The following is a 7,101-nucleotide window of genomic DNA, read 5'->3' on the forward strand; positions in this document are numbered from 1 at the left end:
GTTTTTACATCCAATAGTAAGTTACATTATATTTTTAAAAAAAAATCGTGTATTTGAATTTTGAAAATATCGAAATGATCTTAAAATAAACATGATTGATTTGTTCTACAATTTGAGTGAACCAAAAGATTTCATTAGCTTAAAATCAGCTGTGTTAATTAATGTGAGTAATTGTCAATGGCAAAACTAGGGGAGGATAGCAGGGTCTTAGACCCCCTAAAATAAATAAAAATTTCGTATGGTCTTTTGAGTAAAGGTAAAATTATATTTTGGTCAAACTTAGAAATATAAAAATTTGATTTATTCCTTTAAAAATTATAAAATATAACCTATTAAAATGATGAAATTATATTTTTTATCATAAAAATTACAATTTAATTTTGACTGTTAAATATATATTTTTAATTTCACCCATTGTCATTGTCATATTGATTGACTAATTTTGGATCCAACAAAACTCATCCACTGGGCTCATCATCTCAAACAAAATAATAATTAAATTAATTATAAAATGTCTAACCAAGTTCACATTTTAACATTCTTTCAATGAAAATTAAAATGATTTTTACGCTACGTGTTATTTTGATTATTTATTTATCTCAAATTATGGAGTATAAATTTAAATGTTAAAATATACTTTAATCCTCCTATTATTTTCAGAAATTTAAACCCTCGGATAAATAGACATAGATGAATTATTTAACGATTAAGTAGAAATTAATCACAAATAATTAAAATAGAAAAATAAAATTTAAAATTTTTAAAAATATATTTGAACATTAAGTAGCAAAAAAAAAACAAGTAACTTAAATGTGAAAATAAAATTTAAAAATTATAAAATTAATCCTTTTCCAAAATACTAATTAAATTGTCTTTATTAAGTTTTAATACCTAAATTACTTCTACTAATTTTTTATAGTACCTAAGCTACCTCTATTTACTCCTTATGGCTATCAAAGGAGATGGTTTTATTATTTATAGATAACTTTAAATAAAAGAATGTTCATCAATTAGCTTTTAAAGTATTGATAAGTGTTAAAAGTAATATATTTTAACCTCATTCTTAATGTGTTTTTGGGTGATAATTAGATGTTAATTGTGAATTTTATACTCCAAATCCTTTAAATTCATGTTTTGATGCCTAATAGAGCATTTGGGAGCAAAATGAGCAAAAAACGAGTAAAAACCGAAAAATCAAAGCAAGTTATAGGACCTATACGGGCTGACCCATTCCACATGACCATGTGACCCACATGAGCTACCATACGAGCGTGTGGTAGGTCGTGTCGATTGCGCAGATTTGCATTCTGAATAGCAAAAAATCACGTTTGATTTTTTTTACGCAATAAATAATTATTTTTTATTCTTAATTATGTGTGCTTAATTTATTGGTTTAATATTTCTAAACTATTGATTCATATTTGATGTACTTAAATCAGAGGTTAAATAAACCATATGTAAGAGTAAATTTTGCTTAATTGAGTGGAGTTGCATGTAATCCCAAAAATATGATGACATAAATCTATTGGATTAGAGTCAAATCTAATTGGGGAATCCATAGCCCGAGTTAATGTGATAATAAGAGTTTTAATTAAAAAGAAAATTCAATTAATCAACCTAGAGTCAGTTGCTCATATTCTCGAAAGAGATATTAGCATAATTAGGGGTTTCCATGGATCATGTCACTAAATAAAGAAATTGCGTAATTTAGATTGATAGTGACAGATGAAATCTAGGTGAATTATTTCATGAGTATTGTTTCGCTTATTAGTTATTAATCGTTTATTCGCTTCTTTTGTTCTTTGCTATGTTCATTAGTTAATTAAATTTAGTTTTTAGATCAATCACTCGAATTATTCTGTTAAATAATAAAAATAATAATAATTATTAGTACTTTTAATCTTCGTAGGAACGATATCTTTATTCATTATAGCTATATAATTAACTGATAAATATATTTACTTTAGCTAGTTCGGTGGACATAAAGTAATAGCAATAATTTGGAATGATTTTTATTAAAATTTTATAAATAAAAATAATATTGAGAAATCCAACTTAAGAATTCAACACTAATATCACATAAGAGAAAAGACATATGATATGATAGGAAAGCAGGTTCATGAATGGCTTGTGGATAATTATGAAAAGGCAAACAAAAGAGAGAAAATGATTACAAATAAACAGCTGGCTGCCAGAATCATTTCATTGTGAAAAAAATATGTTATAACATGTTAAAATAATGTTAATTTATATTATAATTATAATTCTCAAATAATTTTGAGGTCCTAAATGCCTATAAAATAATGTTGTGGCATGGCCCCATGGAGGTCTTGTTTGGAATGGATGTATGTATCAGTATATCCCACCAACTTCAAGTCGGTTGGCACACAATACACGAACAAATCATTCACAATATAGTAAAATAATATAATTGGTCCACCTTAAAAGTTTCCATTATCATACATACTCCTATTTGAATATATATATATATATATTACTCACGTAAGTTTGTCTTTAAAACACAATTTCCTTAGTATAAAATAATTAAATTTTGAGTTTTTAATTCATTAAATACTTCTTCTTCTAAATTAACTTTCATAAAAACATAAATTTGAACTTTCTTAATATAGATCCCCACTTTTTTTTTTTACTTGAAATCGGGAAATTTCTACCGAGATAAGTGCTATTCAAGAACAATTAATTGATTTAGATTTGTGAATTCTTAGAGATTATTTGGTGGTAGAATGGAAAAAGTTTGGAGAAAGAAGAAAGGATTTTTTGGTTTCGGTGCATGGAATTGGTTAAGCATTTTATTCGAACAGATATAGAATTGGAATGAATGGTTTTATGTCGTTTGGCTGTTCAGATCTTACCTGTTATAGAGAGGTGGTTGTTATACACCTATAACAACATGTTGTTATAGAGAGATAATAAGCTTACCATAAAATTTGTATTGTGAATTTTCATTAAATAAAGAAAATGAGAATTATATTCAAAAAAGAAAGAAAATAGGAATCAAATAAATAAAATTAAAAGACATATAATAAGTTTATGTATTATTATTTTTATGCATATTTTATTTTACATTATTTCACATGATTAATTATAAAGTCCATAAATCTAATAAGTTCAATTAATCAATGAGTTATCAAATTAAATTAATTAATTAATTAATTAATAATCATTGTTAACCAATGAGGTAAACAAGAGGAAGAAGAAGATGATTGAACGAGGAAGAATGACGTGAAGGTTGGGGAGTGATTTTAGTTTTGAAGATAGTTAGGGGATTGGGAAGGAGTGTGTACGTGAATCTGTATGACTTGTTTGCATGCCCCTTTTATAGTGGGGAATAAGCTTGGATACATGTCTTGAGGTTACTGACATGGAAATTTGATTTGATACCCTTGGCAGTGATAATGATACTACGTCCTAGAATCACGTCCTAAGATGAGATGTTATAGGGCGACTAGCAATTAATTACTTTGGGCCTCCACGTGCCCCCACATAGTCTTAGCGGAGTTGTTCCTTTCTAAAGTTCATCGAGTTGATGTTCGTGAACCAACCCCAAGTTCGTAATGTAGTTGGTTCCATTGAGAGATACGCGTTCAGCTCTCTATGGATGCACTTTGAGGTTCGTAAAGTACATTGTAAGGTCTGGGAGGACCACTAGACAAGGTATAACAATCATGAATTACTAAATTCAAGTAATCAATTTATAACTTTATGATATTTTAAATTCATAGCAAAATATTTAATTAGGGAGCTTAATAGTTCATGGAATTGATATATTTAATTTCACTCAGTGAAGATTATTTTCATTTAATAAAACATGATTAATAAATTTCTTCAAGTGAAAATTAATCATTTTGTTGAAATAATATTTTAATTAAGATAATTTTCATTTAATAAATGATAATTAATAGGCTTGCTTATATGAAAGAGCTATAATCTTACTTAAAATTTAGATAATATGTTGTTATAGAGAACTAATTTAATAAAGAACGTACTTCATAATTATAGATGTTACAATTATAAGTGAAAAATTATTATAGAAATTTAAAATAGAATATTAAAATCGATTCTTCTAAAAATTTAACTATTATAATAGAATGTTGTTATAACGAGTGATTGTTATAGAAAAATTAATGCATCACCTTAACAAAATAGATAAATTTAAACTCGACAATTATGAATGAAGCATATTAATTTTATTTTCTCCTCTTAATATCTAATCTAAGGTTTTGGTTTAACTTGCATATTTCAATGAATTAATGAATTTTGTTCATCTATCACATACGCTGTGAAAACTATATATTTAGAATACATATAATAGATTAAAAATAATGAAATATAAATATTGAAATTAATTAACAATAACACATAAAATATGTACGATATTAAAATAAAAATCACATATTAAATTGTGAGTAAAATAAAATTTAAAGACATAAATACATCATATTAAAAGCACTAAATACACTCCAATTGCTTATTATGGTGTTGTCATCAATCTAGAGTTAGTGTTGAATTCACTTATGACACCAACTCAATCAAGAACATTATTAATACTAGAAATTTTATCACACATAAGCGTGTGGAAATCACATATTTAGAATACATATATGTGTTTGAAAATAACATGTAATAAATAATAAAAGATATTGTTTGAAACTAATAATAAGACACATGCAATATGTACGAAATTAAAATGAAAAATATAGTTTAAATTGTAATTTTAAAAAGCCATTTCCTATAACATGTCAAAAAGTTATTGAAAGAAAATTCAAATTATGGCACACCCACAATATTTGTGAAAAATTAAATTATGTATCAAATATATTTGTAAAAATGTATATAAATAATAAATAATGCTTTAGTTGAATGGTAAAGTATAAATGAGAAAATTAAAGAGACATGAGTTTAAATCTTATTTTATATACACATATGCACACACACATATATATATTTGCATTTTTCTATTTTTATATAAAATAAATAAAATGATAGAAATGCCTTCAAAATAATACAATTTATTTCATATAGTCAGGGTATTTTAATCTTTTTCGAACTGAGTTGGTATCTGATTAACCCGTGACACCAACTCAATAAGGAGCCTTAAGTATAGATATACAATTGGTGGAGGTAATATAGCTGTGCATAATAAAATTAAAATTTAAAAAGATAAAATAAATCTTTAGTTGAGTGGTAATTTAAGCTTTTATTAATACCATCAACTTGGGTTCAAGTCCCACTGATTGTATTTATTATTCTTTTAAATAAAAGATAAAAGTACCCTCGAAAAATAAAATTTATTTTCAAGTATTAAAGAACATTATGATAATTTTCCTAATTGAGTCGGTACTTAATTGACTTATGGAATTAATTTAATCAAGTACTTAAATAATTTTTTTGTCCCATTTTGATACCTCATTCATTATAATTTTTGGTCCAAAATATTAATGGTATTAAAAAAATTGTCAAACCAACCAATGCGCTACATGTTTGACATTTTCACGTGTCATTAATTATGTGACCAATTATCGATGATGTGGTCGTTAATCATTGATCGTATCGAACAACTGTTTGCTAAACATTGGTTGGCATGTAAAAGAAGGTCACATATACCATTAATTTTTTGGACCAAAATTTATAACAAAACAATAGTTTAGGTATTAAAATAGGAAAAAATATTTACGCAATAAAATAAGAAAAGCAGAACGGTGTGGGGGCTAACTCGTGACCTAAACTTAAAAAAATGCATAATTTTGATATAGCATACATTGCTCTTATCATCCCAATTTATCATAATTTATTTTTATGCACTAAAATGTAAAATTATTATCCCTTTTTCACTTTTATCTTACTTTTTATTACAATACCAATTTTAAAAATACACATTCAACCTCGTTTATTTATTGCCTTTTGACACAGTAAATTTCCAGAGCAAGGGAAGACATAATCGTAGGATAGAAGTTGCAAAGTTTGGCATTCTGATCTCAATTTTTTTAAATAATAACATGAATAAACTAATGATAGATTGATTTATTTGTTCTCTTTTTTATTTTTATTTAATCTGTTTTTTTTTTCACCAATTTGTATTAATTTAATAATTTTGATTTGTCTTAAAAGTGATAAGTATCGAATTGAATATATGTGAAAATATGACATAGTATTATAAATGTGATTAATATCATTATGTGTAATGCTATTATATTGGAGAATTGATTATTGGTTGATGAAATTGTGTAATGAAACTGAGAAATTGTTACCCTATTAACTGTTCGGGTAGAGTCGGATATAGTTGGCATGCCATAGGATAGGAAGAGTTCAGGGTTACTTCGACTACGTGTCGATGAGGCACTGGGTGCCAAATTACTTCGGTTGTACCGATGAGGCACTGAGTGTCAAACACATTGATGAGCGTTGGGCGCAAACTATTTACTTCGACATTGTCCGATGAGGCACTGGGTGTCAAACTGGTTTGATTGGTTGGATCCGTATATATGTCCGAGTCCGATTTAGATTAATAGGGGTATAAAATAAAATTTGATAAATGATATTTGAATTGGGTTAATATTATGTTTTGATGATTTGTATACATATTGTGATTAACGGATATCGATGACACGTAAAAAATCATACGAACCAGTTATGCGCCTGATGAGCCGATATAAAAATGTGATGAATCAATAAGTTCAATTCAAAATTTAAATAAGGAAATGAAATAGTAATTGTCATTAAACTTAAATTGGATATATAATTGATAAATAGATGGAATGACATAATATTATAAGAATGATGTTCATATGGTTAAATGTTGAATTGATTTTGAGAATGGTATTGAAATGTGATTTTAGGTGAGGTTTATTTCATATTGAAATGTTATATGATGAGTTTAAATGTTAACTCAGCTTGTTGATTTATGATTGTCATGTACTTAGGTAAAATTGTCAAGTTGAATAACTTGTTGTGTTAAATCGTAAAATAAGGTAAGATGTTTAAATACCAGTGAACTTACTAAGCATTTGTAATGTTTACCTTCCACTTGTTTCCTTTTCCCTGTAAATTGCCAACTTAAGGAACGTGTCAAGTGGATCTTTG

The sequence above is a fragment of the Gossypium raimondii genome, chromosome 8 (genome assembly GCF_025698545.1).
Source record: "Gossypium raimondii isolate GPD5lz chromosome 8, ASM2569854v1, whole genome shotgun sequence".
Taxonomy (NCBI): domain Eukaryota; kingdom Viridiplantae; phylum Streptophyta; class Magnoliopsida; order Malvales; family Malvaceae; genus Gossypium; species Gossypium raimondii.